The 14,967-nt window shown below is 53.2% G+C and overlaps 1 protein-coding gene and 1 long non-coding RNA gene across 8 annotated transcripts in view; both read left to right on the top strand.

Moving 5' to 3' along the window:
- The window catches only part of PTPN20 (protein tyrosine phosphatase non-receptor type 20), a 124,623-nt gene that overhangs the window by 90,168 nt on the left and 19,488 nt on the right, over positions 1–14,967 (top strand). Inside the window, exon 12 of one of the 7 annotated variants that reach the window (XR_009493277.1) lies at positions 6,622–7,627. The exons of the other annotated variants lie outside the window; for them this stretch is intronic. The gene's annotated coding sequence lies outside the window, so the exon portion shown is untranslated. Of the gene's footprint in view, positions 1–6,621; positions 7,628–14,967 lie in introns of those variants that run through there. 7 annotated transcript variants of the gene reach the window in all.
- Positions 7,664–13,232, top strand: LOC132344152 (uncharacterized). The gene is made up of 2 exons (XR_009493278.1): positions 7,664–12,399; positions 13,090–13,232. It is a non-coding gene; the product is annotated as an uncharacterized lncRNA (long non-coding RNA).

Genomic DNA, 14,967 nt, shown 5'->3' with positions numbered 1-14,967 from the left:
TATGTTCTTGCTGGCCACGATCTGGGTTCTGCTTTAAGCTCACAGTAACCGTCCTCAGGTCCTGGCCCCCTGCTCCTCTCTCTCAGCAAGGGAGCCCCTCCTTCATGCCTAAGCCCCCTTACATGTCAGACCTCTCCGAGTGCCTTGTCTCCCACCAACCAGAGAAAACCGCATTTAGAGGTCCCAGGCAATTATGTTAGGTTTGACGAGATCCCTCCAAGTCTCCGTCTTAAGGTCACCTGATTAGCAGCCTCAGTGCCATCTGTAAAGTCCCTCTGCCATATAAGTAACTTCATCGAGGGAGGGGTATTTCATCATAGTCACAAGTCTTACCCACACTCAAGGGACAGAGGTTGTACAGGGCAAGGGGCTTCAGGCCCACCTCGGCCTTCTACCCTTCCCACAGGGCTTGGAGGTGAAATGGTCAGGTTGAGCCAGAAAGGAGTTTCCTGGCCCCTGGTGAGCTGTGGAGTTTGATTTTGGTGATATTCCTGTCATGCTGGGAATCTAGAAGCCTGGACCTTGCTGTCAGCTGAGCTGTGCTCACCACTTCTTGCTGTATCTGTTACTTAAAGTCACCCTGAACCTACTGGCTTGAAGACCAATGTTTATTTAGCTCGGACACTGCAGGGCGAGCTGGGACAGGACTCCGCATGGAGGTGTCAGCAGGGGCAGCTTGACTTGGGACTAAGGGTCAGCTTCAAAGGAGTCTCATTTTGTGGCTGATGAGCAGGCGCTGGCTGGTGGCAGGGTCCGGGCTGCAGCTGAGGCCCGGGGTCTGGGTTCCTCCTGTGCATCCACTCAGGCTTCCTCACACATGGTGACTGAGTTCCAAGAGCAACATTCCAAGAAGTGGAGGCTACCAGCTCCTTGCAGCCCACCCGAAGAACTGGCACAGGATTGCTCCTGCCCCGTTCTCTTGGTCGAGCCATTCCAGGACCAGATTCAAGGAGAGAGGGCAGAATCCCAGCCTCTAGGTGCCAGGAGTATCATAAAATTGGGGGAACAAAGACTGTTTAAGAAGGGCCACCCATGCTGTGTGACCTAGCCAAAGACTCTGAACCTCATCTAGAAAAGAGGACAAACACTTCCTCCTCTTGTTGGGAGGAAGGACGAAGCTGGTGCGAGCCCCGTCTGGGAGCCTGGGACTCAGAGGCGAGTTCTCTGCGCTTTGCAGAGCTGTGCCGCTGCTGCACCTGATCCGAGGGGCCACAGGAGAAAAGGGGCTTGGCTAGGCGCGCACAAGGGGAGACCCAATAGCCGCCTTGAACATGGCTCCCAGGGCCTGTTTTGGAGAGCCACGTCCTGGGATGCCTGCAGAGAGGCCGCAGGTCAGCGTGCCAGTGGGCTGCTTTAGAGCAGCAGCAGAGGTGGAAGCTGGGAGGCTTCCTCCCACTCTCCCACTCTAGCCAGGAGGACAGACAGGGACTTAGAGATGCCTGAGTGCTGCTGGGGCAGTAGAAGCTGGACAGGTGTGCCTCCCACAGCTGTGGGTGGTGACTGAGTGCATCCCTGGGCTCCCTGGGAGAAAGGCAGAGTCAGCCCGCTAGTGGGGCTGTTAGCACCTGGTCCAGGGGACTCCCAGCAGACCATCAGAGTGCTGGAGCCCTGGCCCCATCCTCATCCTGGAGAGGGTCCTGCTGCCTCCAGTAAGGGCAGAGGTCAAGGGCGTCTGTGGCTGGAGGCGACACCACAGCCCCACTCAGCGGAGGGAGGCCCATGCTGACACCATCAGATCTGCTCTCCTGGCGGCTGGGCTGCCAGGTCCTGATTCTCCAGAGATGGCAGTCTGCACTCCAGTCGCCAGCTGGGAAGAGGTGGGCTCTCCATCAGCCTCCAGCCCCCAAACAGGGTCTGATTTAGAGTTTTCCATCACTTCAAGCTGTTTGGGAGAGCAATACACCAAGCCAGGCTTCGGTGTGGAAAGGAAAAAGGAAACTTTTGTTGAGTCTGTTTCGTGCCAGGCACTGTGCTAAATGTGTCCTCTGATCCAATGCCTATTTTGTAGCAGGGAAACTGGCACTAGAGAGGCAAAGGAAAGGTCCAGGTGTTAGTTATCCAAGGCTGCGCAGCAAATCACTCCAATTGGCAACTTAAACATTTATCAGCTCACAGCTATGTGCGGCAGGAATCCAGGTGTGGCTTGGCTGGCCCCTGGCTGAGGTCTCTCACAGGCTTCATTCAGGTGTTGCCGGGGGCTGTGGTATCATCTCAAGGCTCGACTGGGGCGGGCCTGCCTGCGAGCTCGCCCAGTGATGCTGGCACCATTCACTTACGTGCTGTTTGTTGACTGAAGCCCCTCTTGTGAGGTTCCTTGTCACGTGGGCCTCTCCATAGCGTAGCTCAGGGCCTGGCAGCTGGCTTCCTTCAGAACAAGGAAGCGAGAAAGCAAGAGTGGGCACTCAGGATGGAACCCAGAGTCTTTTTTGTAACAATTTTGGAAGTGATATCACATCATTTTCCCATATTCTCTTCATTAGAAGCAAATCACTAGGGGCACCTTCTGTTCAAGGAGAGGAATTACACAAAGGAGATGGGATACCCAGGATACCCAGAGCCAGAGCTGGGTTTGACCCCACCTGTCTCTGACTGCAGCCTTTGTGCCATAAACCCCACCCCACCCACCACACACTCATACCACACACTTATCACAATCTGCATGTACACATACCTACACACATTCGGAGATACTCACACAAACCACACACACACACACACACACTTACCAAACCACATACATGTACACATTCACACTCACACCCCGTTGTCAGGAGGAGGCTGAGGACAAGGCAGCTATAGCAATGAGCACTGAGAATTGGGGTTCTGTTGTCACTTAGAAAATCACCTTGGGACCAAAAATAGGATGCTGGGCCAAGCACAAATAAAAGTATTAGTTCAAGAAGGAAGTTATAGGCTCCCTAGCAACATTTTAGAAAATGCAGTAATTTCTGGAGCTCAGAGGAGCGGCGGCATCAGCTGCAGGGCCCGGTGTCTGGAGTCCCTCCCTGGCTGGGTGGGCTTGGATAAGCCGTCCTTTCTGTGTGATGGTGACGCCTACGTCACGGCTTGAAGCCTGGCAGTGCTAGGCCCTTAGCAAATGTGACCTCACCCCATTTCCCTTTCAGACACTTTGGCTGTCCTCACAAGTCCCAGAATCCGTTTTTGGATAGAAAAAGGAAGCATTGTTTTACAGATGCTGATGGCCAGCCCCAAGGCGAGACCCAGCAGGGGGCAGGCTGGGAAACATCTGCGTGTGTGTGCAGGTGTGGGGAAGGGTTGGGGTAAGCGTTCGCTATGGTGTATGTGTGCCTGTCACGCGTGAGAGAGGTGGGATAGGAGGGTGCTTAGAACACCCACCCCAGAAAGCTGCGCACTGATGCGTGGTGCCAACTATATCCAGGAGGTGGCGCTGCGCGCCTGTGCAGCCGCAGCTCAGGGCCAGAGCCGGTGAGTCCTGACTGCGGCGTATCAGGTCTGTGCTCCCAGCTGTGTTCCCAGTCAGAAGTCTGTGGCCAACAAATGAGCCTCATCTGGAAATTGCTGCCATCAGACCCACCCGAATTCTATTTGAGGATGGGCTTAATAGTCCACTTCCCAGTGCTGCACTTGTTAATTTCAGGGAGGAAGGAAGTCTTCACTTGCACCAGGAAAGCACTTTTCAGGCAATACTGATTTGGATCTTCACAAATAACCTGTCCAGTGAGGACACTGAGGTTTAGAGGTTCAGCAGCTGCCCAGGGTCACACAGCCGGGAGGTGAAGGAAACCTGGACTGCCTTCAGTCTCTTCCTATGGCCCCACCTTGGTCCTGCTCCAGGCTCAGTGGAGGGGGCTGTGCTGGGGGCAGGGCAGGGAACTTGTGGGCGCATCGAGGGTCGTGGGCCAAGAGAAGACTGAGGCCAGATGGCGGAGGGGCTTCTGTGATCAGGGCTTTGCTCTTCCTCTGCCTCCTGGGGTGGGAGTGCCTGTAGGGCTTGTGAGCCCAGAGCAGTGTGAGTGGACATTAATGGCCTCTTTCTTTAAGGGGAAGAAGCCATGGGCATGCCCTAGGGTTGCCCAGCGTGTTTCCACAGCTGCTAGTTCCTGCCATATGGGCGGCCCTTCAAGCCCCTGACACACGGTTCTGAAGTCCTGAGTCTAGCAAGGCAGGACCCTTTCCAGTGGGACACACACGGGCAGACTGGGCTCAGAGGCAGTGGAGCTGGGAAGGAGCTCTTGGGGAGTTTGAGGGTGGGGGCTGGGGGAGGGGGAGAGGCAGGCTGATCCCTCTGCGTTTCTGAAGACTCTGCAGTCCCCTAGTCAGGGAATCCAGGTTTCCCCTGAGTTGCCTGAGATGAGCAAAGGTGGCTGGATGGCAGGGGGCAGAGGGGGGTGGGTGACCAGGACCCAGCCCCAGCCTGAGCAAGCACTGCTGGAGGAGGGGAGGGAACACCTGATTTGCACCCACCTCTGAGCCAGGTGTGCAGGACAGGTTGCCTGGCTAACTCCTGCGAGAAACCTGATGACGGAGCCACCTTACCCCAGGAAGGGACGGCATAGGAAGGGTGGGGAGGGTGCCGCCCAGGCTCACTCGGACAACAGAAGATCACGTACTGCCCTGGAGGAGGGTAAGCGCCTGGCTCAGGTCTCCGTGTGAGGCTCTCTGTTCCCCTGGCCCTGTCCACCCAAGCTCAGTGTCCCTTTTCCTCATCCTCAGCCTGTCTGCAAGGAAGCTGCACTGCCACCCTTCCTTTCGCACTTCTGTGTCCCCAGGGCCTGTCACAGAGCCCCATGCTGGATACCTGGAGTGCCCTCTGCCTGCCCACCCCCGACAGCGTTTGTCCAGCTATGCCTGGCTTTCTGACTGAAACACTGCAGTCCCTTCGCTCTGTTCCCCACCGCTCTGCCTGAACAGGGGGACGTTTCCCTAGTCGGTGTCCCAACTCCAGGATCACTTCTCTCAGGCTTTAACTGCCAGTTCCACTCAAGACAGCTTCAGTGGGAACCTGTCCTGAAGTCATGCTCCGTGTTCCCACAAGGAATGGTTCCCACGCAGCAGGAAAGGGGCCTTTCTGCACTTGAAGCACCTTTGCTCCCAGGGCTGCTTGCCACTTAGAATCTAAAGTGGGGGCGCCTTAGCACGTCTCTCCAGGCCCCGAAGGCCCAGGCCCTCTGGCCCCTGCCTGCCTCTGCAGCCTGTGCCCCGCCCCAGCATCCCAGCAGCCTGGGCGGTCTGCATCTGAGCCATGAGCCACAGTGGGGTTCCTGCCTCTGCTTTGGATGGGCCTTGCCAGGGGGTCAAGGAGTGGGAACGTGCAGGCTGTGGTAGGACCTGGGAGGTCACCCTGCAAGGGAAGGAAGCCCCCGACATTTGTCTTTGGGGCCTTGAGGTAAAATAAATTTGGACATACATTTGGACTTTGCCCCCAGTTCCCGGCACACAGCTCTAAAACCTTTGGAATTTCCCGAGCATAGGAATGTCTCTAGTTATTTGTAAAGAGCACCTTGACTGTACCTGGCATTATGTCTCGGAGACACATGGCACCCTGGTGGGCCCTCAAGAGAGTTACAGGATGGTGGTGGTGGGGGGGTGGCCATCAGAAAGACCAAGCAAGAGATTAGAGGTTGAGAACTTTCAGTCCTACCAGTTCTGACCCCTGGAGGGTGGGCATGGGGGGCTGAGCAGTGATTTGCTCAATCTCCCTATGTGATGAAACCCCAAGAAAAGATCCTGAACCAAGGCAGCCTGAAGAGTCTGTGGGCTGGTGAACATGTGGACGTGCTATGAGGGACCCCTGGACCCCTGCGTCCCCCCACCCCGATCTTGTCCTGTGCCCTTCTTCTGGTTGTTCATTTGTGGCTTCTAAACTGTATTAGCAGCATAGGATTTTCCCACGTTCTCTGTGTTGTTCTAGCAAAGTATCAAATCTGGGGGGTGGTTCACGAGAATCCCCAGTGTGTGGTCTGCTGAGCAGAAGTGCGGGTAGCCTAAGGACACCTGCCAACTTGGGGCCGGCATCGGCAACAGAGGAAGTCCAGGGGGACTAAGTCCTTATCCTTATCCTGTGGGGTCTGCTCTGACATTAGGCAGTTAGCATCAGAAATGAAATGAATTGTAGGCACCCCATCAATGTGGAGAGCTGGTGTTGGAACGGTGCAAGCCTGCAGCCTTCTTCACCAACCTCACCGCCTTCATTCATCCCCTCCATGACGATGTTCCAGACACACTGGTGTGTGATCCAGGTGCCATCCTGAGGCAAAGTGAACTCCCAAGTATTACGGGAGAAAAATCAGGGAGCACAAGGGCAACACATCCTTCTGTGGTAGAGTCATCTGGAGTTACCTGGAGGAGGGAGAGAGAACGGAGACAGTTCCCTGGGGAGGGCTTCCCTTGCCCAAGTGCTCAGTCTCATGTTCTCAGTCACTCAGTCATGTCTGACTCTTTGCGACCCCCTCTTTGTAGCCCCCCAGGCTCCTCTGTCCATGGGGATTCTCCAAGCAAGAATACTGGAGGGGATTGCCCTTTCTTACTCCAGGGGATCTTCCCGACCCAAGGATTGAACTTGTGTCTCTTGTTTCTTCTGCATTGGCATCTTCCCGACCCAAGGACTGAACTTGTCTCTCATTTCTTCTGCATTGGCAGGCAGATGTTTTTACCACTGCTCCACCTGGGAAGCGCCCTTTGCCCAGGGTTCAGCACTAAATCTCAGGCCAGGGAAAGGGTTCCCACAGTGACTGCTGCGTGGTGCCCAGGGGACACGCAGCCATGGATACAGCAGCCACACCCGCACACCCTCTGTGAAGTCCCAGGGTGGTTGGCAGCACCTGGAGTCAAGGTAAACTGAGGAATGTGATAACAGATGTCCCTCCAGTTAGGTTTACCGTTTCAAAATCAAAGTGGACCAGCTTGGGACTGAGGGCATATGATGAGTGAAGCAAGGGGACCTGCCTGGCTGGCATGGCTATTCTGGACATTGAGGTCTTCTTTAAACTGATCGTGACTCTGGCAGGCATGGTGTCTGCACAATTCCTGCTTGTGTGGTTACAGGCTGGCTCACTAAAGAACCTTCTCTGGCATTTTCTGGGTCTTTCACATCCTGTTTTCCAGACTCCCTCCATGAGAAGGGACTGCTGTGGGCATTTGAGAGCTCTGAGGCTTGCTGGCTTTTGTCCTCCAAGCTTGGCAGTGGGCTGGAAATGGGAACAGGACACGGTAGCAAGAATCAGGGCTGTTGGAAAATCACAAAAACGTGTTTTGATGATGCTGTTGTAAGCTCTCCAGTCTATAAAGAATTCCAAATGGTGTAATGGGAAGCAGTCACAGATCCCAGGCCTAGACCCTCCAGTTCCCATCCCTGTGCCTGGGAAAGATATTGACTCCTCCAGGCACACAGCAAGGCTCCAATCATAGAAACTCAGATGAGCCCTCCAGAATGTGGAGAGGGCATGATGTAGTTTGTCTCTTTTAACTTATTCAGAAATTCCACCCCAGATTACTTATACGTGTAAGACCTGATCAATAGAGTCCTCGTGATAGGCTGAAAAACTTGAGTTGGTCAGCGTGTGTGCAACTCATTTACTCAGTTGACATTTTCTGAGTCCTTTCTGAGTGTTCGCTGAAGCCCTGGGGCAGTGCTGCTATAAATGTGGCCACCAGCATCATCACTAAGAAGATTTGAAGTTGGAAATGCAGATTTTCAGATACTATCCAGACTCACTCATCAAAAACCGTGAACAGGAGCGGCCCCAGCGTTGTGCTCTAACAGGCCTTTACAGTTGCTTTTGATGCACGCTTAGGTTTGACAGTCACTTCCCTACAGCGTGCTCCGTGCTGAGGGTGGAGGACAAAGTGGGTCATAGGGAAATAAAAAGAGAGTTAAGAGTGCGGGAAAGCGAAGAAAGGCACCAAGTTAGGGAAGCAGGCGCAAAGCCAGGTTAGCAAGTTTACTTTCCTTGAAATGTATGGGAAACCACTGATGTCCATGCTGGACATTTAGGAACAGCTTCTTGAGTACTGTGTTGAGGGTGACTTGGAGGGGATCCAGATTGGAATTCAACCGGTTAGAAGGCTGGTGCATGAATAATCCAGACCAAAGATGACGAGAGTCTGAGTTAGGGGAAGCGCAGTGGGAAGGGCAGAGGGTGGCTGGAGCTGAGAAAAATTAGGTAAATGTGAACTCACTGGTGGGGTAGACATCTCAAATGAGTCCCAGGTTTCTGGCGAGGGGACTGGGTGGTGGTGATGTCATTCTTTGGAGCAAGGAACAGGAGTGAGTTTGGAAGAACCAGTAATGAGTTCAGTTTGGGACATGGTGAGTTTGAACGGCCCTTGGAAATTCTGGATTGAAATGCAGGTCTGGCGCCACAGGAGATGGGCTGGAGGTGTGGAGGGAGGTGGGAGGACCCCCCGGGAGTGTCAGGGATAAGCTGAGCAGGGGCCCCTGGCTGGGCCTTCTGTAAGCACAGCCCCTGAGACCATTGCACGTCACCAAATCTACTGTGGCTTGAGTTCAAGGATGTGAAAGGGTCAGGGACATCTCGTGTGGAGGCTGGGGAGCAAGGCTCTGCTCCTCTGATTGGGTGGGGCCGGGGGATGAAGACGAGGTTCAGTGTGAATCAGGGCTGCCAGAAGCCCATCCCCATGCTCGCTGTATCCATAGAGGTGGAACCGCTCGAATGAGGGCATGGGGCCTCTTCAGGGCCGCTCAGGCCCCACAGAGGTGGTGTCCCAGAAGAGCCTGAGAGAAAAAGAGAAGGGCCCGGAACCCACCCAGTGTAGTGGCTGAGTGGATGGTGCTGCCCACACAGCAGGGTAAAGGGAGGGAGCCGATGCGTCTGTTTCCTGGTGGCACTTCCTCTGGGTGGCTCTGTACCTCCTGGAGAAGGCAGCCAGAGGAGGGGGCTGCCAAGACTTTGAAGGAGCCTTCTGACTGTGGAGTTGCAGTCCCTCCCAGGACCCCGTCCCCCAGGGATGTCTTGAGAAGCTGGACTCCATTTAGGGGATAATACAGAAGTGGCCCTTCTTGCAGGAACTGGTTCCGATGGATCTTGGAAATTGCCTCTGCGCTGAGAAGGGGGTGGTTCTGTGACTCGTTCTCCAGGCAGCTGTACACCAAGTATTGGCTGGCAAGGTGGTCCAGGTTGTGGTCTTGGTCGTGGTGGTCATGACAGCTTACTGGATGGCTCTTGGCTGGGAGGGCACCTTGGGACAGCTTTCCCCGAATGAAGGGCCAAGGGTTTCAGACTTGATCCTATTTTCTTTCCATTCATTTGCTTCTTTGTTATGGTTCTGGTTCTCCAGATATATTTGCTTAGTGGCCTTTTTATTAAAAGGAAATCAGAAACTGGGAGATAAGCATCCCGTGACTATTTTGAGGATGAAGAAGGGGGCACAGGCAATTCCAAAGCCATTCATACAGCTTTGAGGTGAACGTGCTAAGTGGCAGCATGTGATGCAAGGGTGGCCCAGGGCCAGTCGGGAGCCGGGAGCCCTGAGAAGGCATGTGCCGAGCAGACATGCGGACGTGTGTGTGTCACAGTTCCTATATTTGGCCCCTCTAGACTGGTGGTGATGAGAGACACATGGACACGGGAAACAGCAGGCAGAAAGCATGGTATTAGGGTTGGTGTGGTGGATGGGTTGCGGTGGGCACAGAGTGCTTAGATATTGTCTGATAATTGATGGATAAATAAAAGCAGTAAGACCCTTCCAAGCCAGGGAGTAGTTGGTGTTGGGATGTGCAGGTGGTGGAGCCCTCAAGCAGGTTTGTGGAGTTTCCAGTGGTTCAGTGTGACTGAAGTAGCAAAGAGGAGGCCAGGGGCTAAGTAGGGGCAGAGGTGAGGTGACGTGCCCCATGCCCTGCTTCGCTCTGCTCTGGTGGAGACAAGAGCTCTTCCACGACTTTCTGCAGGGAAGTGGCACCATGGGCATTTTCTCAAGACTGCTTCAGCAGCCGTGGTCTAGATAATGGGTAAGGAAGGTGCAACCAGGTCAGTGGAAACGGGTCAGGAGAGGAGAGGGTGGGCAGAGATAGGAGGTGGGGCCAGCGGTACTCTGAAGCTGATGGGAAGCTTGGCTCCTCACGTGCATAATCTGGCCTGGAAGATTAGAGAAAGATCTTTGCTCCCTTGGTGGTAGAGTCGAGCCCTGGGGCTTCATTCCTGGGCATGGCTCTGAGGCAGGTGTTAGTCAGGGGTGAGTTGCCCAAGGTCACAGTGTTGAAAGCAGAGCTCTGCCTCCAACCTGTGTTGCTCTCATGAATCATGATGTTTTTCACTCATTCCACAGCCTTCCCAGCGTTGAAGCTCTAAATGCAGCTACACACACGCGCGCACACACACACACCCTAACTACACTGAATACACTAAACAATCGGCTTTGTTTGAATCAAGAAACAAGTGGTTGGTTGAGGGGCCAGCTTGTGACCAGAGTCACCAAGCGTACTTGCTTCTCTGTGACCTCAGAAAGCCAGCCCCACTGGCCCAGGGATCACTTTCTGGCAGGAAAAGATGAGGGGCAGGCTCAAGCGCTCAAGGCTTTGAAGCAGTTTCAGTTGGGCTTCCAAGCCAAGACACATGGCTGAATTTGTCCAGGGAAGTGATCACGCACCCATCTTCCTTTTCTTGGCTATAAAATGGAAGGAGAACCCAAGAACCTAATCCCACAGAGTTGGTGTGGGTGTGACCTGGGAAGAACTGGACCACACAATGGCCATGGTACCTGGTCATGGCAGGTGCCCCTGAAGTGACAGGGCTCATGGGCATTGGCGTCGGTGGCCGCCACCTTCTCTCACCATCACCATCATCAGCATCACTGCTGTCATTAACCTCCCCACCTCCTTGTCTTTGCGGTCTGTTCTCTACGTTAACCTAGGGACAGTGATTGGGGGGAACAGTAATGAATACAAATCGCTCCCTGGCCACCTCGGAGGCTGTCGTTAGCATCTCGGCCTCCCAGGGCTGATGGTCCTCGTACCGCCTGAGCAGCTGCTGTCAGAGCGTGGGAGCACGGGCCTGATGAAGACAGATGACGCCTCCTCTGCCGGGCCTTCGCCTGGGGTAATGGTGTGCAAAAACGGGGCCAAGCATTTATTCAGAACTCTGCTCTCTGCCCCGAGCCGAGTAATTGGAGGCAGGTGCTAACTGCAATTTAAATAAAATGTTGAGTTAATCAGGTCAGTCTGACAAGGATGTTACGAGTCCCCTTTCAAGTTTCCAACAGAAATTTTAAGGCAACTTGGAGGCCTGAGGTAGTGTGATCATTTCTTAAGTTTCTGTGCAAAGATAAGGAAATTCTTTTTTAAAAGCCTATTTATTTTCACTTTTGTGATATAAAAATGAGATGATTAGAAGACCAGCAAATATATCTGTCTGATCCATCATGTAATTATGTGAAGTACTCAGCATGGGGCTGTCACGCTCACCTTTTGAGGGAGCACCCCAAGCGAACATAGTCAAATCCAATAGACCCAGATGCCTGGCCTTGGACAGCAAAATCAATGCCCATGGGTTCCCAAACTTAGAAGCCAGAATGCCACCCTTCCCCCTACCACAGTGTCTGGACAAGAGCAAGAGGAACGATATAAAGTCCAGACCTGTCCTGTCCGCACAACTTAGGCTCAGAGGGTTAAAAAAAATAAATGTCCGAAGTCCCAAGACTCCTGGCGTACAGGGGCCCTGCTGGGGTGCAAGCCAGAGGCATTGTCTCATGCAGCCACTGTGGCCTCTGCCCAGGTCACTCTCAGCTCCCGACCTGCACAACCCACCCAGTGGCCAAGCCCTGATCATGCTGCTCTAGTACGACCACAAGCCACCACAGGCTCGCTTTCTCCACGCTTTGTCTTGGTCTCAGGCCCTCCAGGAATTCCATCCCCCACTCAGCTCCTCCCGTGGCTGTTGCCCGTGGGTGAGGCTGCCGATCTTGAAGCTAACTGGTACTTTCCAAGCCCATCCCTCCTTTCATCATTCCAAACATGATTAAAAATTCCATTTTCATTTCTGGAACCTACCTGGTAGTCCAGAAATTTGACTGTGTTTCCTGAGAAGTCCAGAGTTAGGTCAAGAGGCTGCCCTGGACCTGAAAAGACTTGTTAGGGAGGCCGTGGCTGGGAGCTGAGTGAGGAGGGACATGAGACAGTCCCAGCCTTATCTGGGTGGTGGCCGGTTCCTAAGGTTCTACAGTAAGTGGTGTGACTCCTTGTGAGGCAGTGTGGGCTGGAGGAAAGGCATGGCCTATTCAGTCCAGAGAAGCTGGGGGACTGAGTCCCAGATCCACCTGTTACTATTGGTGTCACTTTGGAGAGACATCTACTCTCTTCAAGTTGTTTCTCTGCAGACCTGAGTCAGCTTCAGCAGAAGTTGAATTTACTGGAAGAGATCAGGCCAGGGCCAAAGAAGCCTGGTGCATGGGCTTGGAGAACAGGTAGGAATCAAGGCAGGTGGCGCTGCCAAGGTCAGCTACATGACCTTGGCATGTGGGTTGGGAGGGTGTGGGCCCAGGCCACTGCTGCCACCACGCTGGCCCCACTGCCCCGTGCTGCCGCCCCCGCCCTTTCCCACTGCTGGCTGGAGGAGTGTGGGGACATGGCCTATGGGCGGGGAGGAGAAAGGCTGAAGAGCTGTGCGTGAATTGCTCAGTTTTGATAGTGGTGGTTGTGCCCTGCGTCCCCTGAGCCTCAGGCCAAGGCCGGTTCTCCAAGCGTGAAAGGGCATCCAGAGGCTTGGCAGCCAGCTGAGAGAATGAGAAGCAGCCTGGTGTCAATTCACATGTTTTCTGGGGACCCTGGTGATTAAAGATAAGGTCTGAAGGGTTCTGGGTGCCCTGAAGGCCCTTTCCCCATCAACTTCCTCAGGCTGAGTCTCATGGCCCGTGGGGAATCCTCTGATTTTCCCGGAGAAGATTTTGAGGGGTGTGTGGCCTAGCCTTACCCAATTGGTTTGGGGTCCAAATGCCTAATACCTGGATCAGAGGGAAAACGAAAGGGGCTAATTGATTGATTGACTTTTATGTCACAAACCCAAGGGTAAAAGGAGGGACTTAGTCATCTGGGTGATTAATTTGGGCATCTTGGGAGATAATTAGGAGGTCATTTATCTTTTTCTTTTAATTAAGATTTCCATGGAGAAAAGCTGGAGTCTGCTACCAGACATTTTGCTGGTTTGTGAGCCATAGTTTTAGCTGCCCAAACAAGACCAAGGCAACTGTTCACCCTCAGCTTGTTCTACCAAAGACACAAAATAAAAGCCAAGTGCCAAGAGTGTGGTGGACTGAGGTTTGTGTCCCCTCCTTACTGACTGTGGGTTTTACTTGACTTTGCCAGGCTTCAGAGGCGTCTCTCCAAATAGAAATCAGGGTCTAGTGTTCAGGGTGACTATGAAGATACAACAAAACCATTGTTGTAAACTTCCTGGAACAAAGTTGGCAAAATTTCTCTGTAAAGAGTCAGATAGGAAATATTTTAGGCTTTGCAGGCCATACGGTCTTTGTCGCAAATACTTAATCCTGACGTTGTAGCCTGAAAGCACCCAAAGACAAAACATGGACCTGGTTGCGTTCCAATAAAACTTGACTGACAAACGACAGTGGGCAGAATTCAACCTGCAGGCCTTAGTTGACTGAAAATAGTAGGTGTTGAATAAAAGTGAGGTCCCTTCTATCAGAGGAAGCTGAATTGGATGATAAAGAAGCTGAATAACGTGTTCAACAAAAGTGGGGCTTGAGATCAGGCAGGAGGAAGAGAAAGGGGTTCAGAAGGTTTCCTCAAGAATGACTGGATTGTACCATAGACCATCTGCCCTGACACATAAGCACCACCAGCCACAGGCAGGCCTAACTTGAACGCTGTCTCTCCTACAGGGGTCTAGAAAGAGGCTGGAGAATATCCTGGGCCAGTAGATGCAGGCTGGCCACATGGCTGCATTGAGTAGGGATAAGTCTTGGGCCAGGGCTGACCATCACTCCAAAACGGAAGTGCCACCACTGGGAGTCCTGACCAGAGGACAGTGAGTGGGGCAGGGGATCTGAGCTGGACCCTTGCCCGTGCTACCTTGTCCTGGAAGTGAGCATCTTTGCTCATCCTTGCTTATGCCCTGTGGACATTTTCCGGGCCCATGGGACACTTTAGAGCTAGTTCCTGAACATATAAATACTTTCTATGCAGGAGCTCATGCCAACTCTTTCATCTAGGCTGATATTGCCAGGTCTTAACTTTAGTGGTCTCATATTTATAGCCTTTGTTTTGCAATCAGCAAAGGAGTCTTCTGTCCGTTTGTCCTCAGCTGGGATCTGGAGCAAGATAAGAGCAAGATGAGAGCAAGGGCTGGGAGCTGGGAGGAGGCTCGAGCAAGGGCCCCCGGTCACAAGAAGGACTGAGTGAGTTTGGGAGGCAAAAGGAGATATGACTGATACCTGGGTGTATTATTCACCCCTTGTGCAAGGATTTGTGCTCAGCAACTGACTTGGCCCCAGGCTTTCACCTTTCACCTGCCCTTCTTGGGTATAGGAACAGAGGAAGATCATATTGATGGAGTTGCTCATGATCTAGGGGGCTGAGAGTCTGGGAAATAACCAACAAGAGAAGCCATTTAGGATTACATTTTTATTTCTCCCCTGTATGTTTGGCTAGTTCCCATTATTCAGAATTGTCCTTGAATTTTAATCTGTTTTGTTTTTAATGACAGCGATATAGACCCTCAGAATTATCCCAGGTATCCTGCTGTTGCTGCTGCTAAGTCGCTTCAGTCGTGTCCGACTCTGTGCAACCCCATAGACGGCAGCCCACCAGGCTCCCCCATCCCTGGGATTCTCCAGGCAAGAACACTGGAGTGGTTGCCATTGCCTTCTCCGCCAAGTATCCTATTAGGTCATAAGTGTGTTGTGATCAACGTGAGAATATCCCGCAGGGCCCCTCCAGTCTCCTTGCACTGAGAGGAGAGGGCCGCTGACGGTGGTGGTGTTCGCAGCATGTGGCTAGGCTCTGGCAGTGGCATC

Source organism: Bos taurus, chromosome 28, assembly GCF_002263795.3.
Source record: "Bos taurus isolate L1 Dominette 01449 registration number 42190680 breed Hereford chromosome 28, ARS-UCD2.0, whole genome shotgun sequence".
Taxonomy (NCBI): Eukaryota; Metazoa; Chordata; class Mammalia; order Artiodactyla; family Bovidae; genus Bos; species Bos taurus.
The sequence above is the reverse complement of the archived record's forward strand: the minus strand, read 5'-3'. Positions and strand labels throughout refer to the sequence as shown.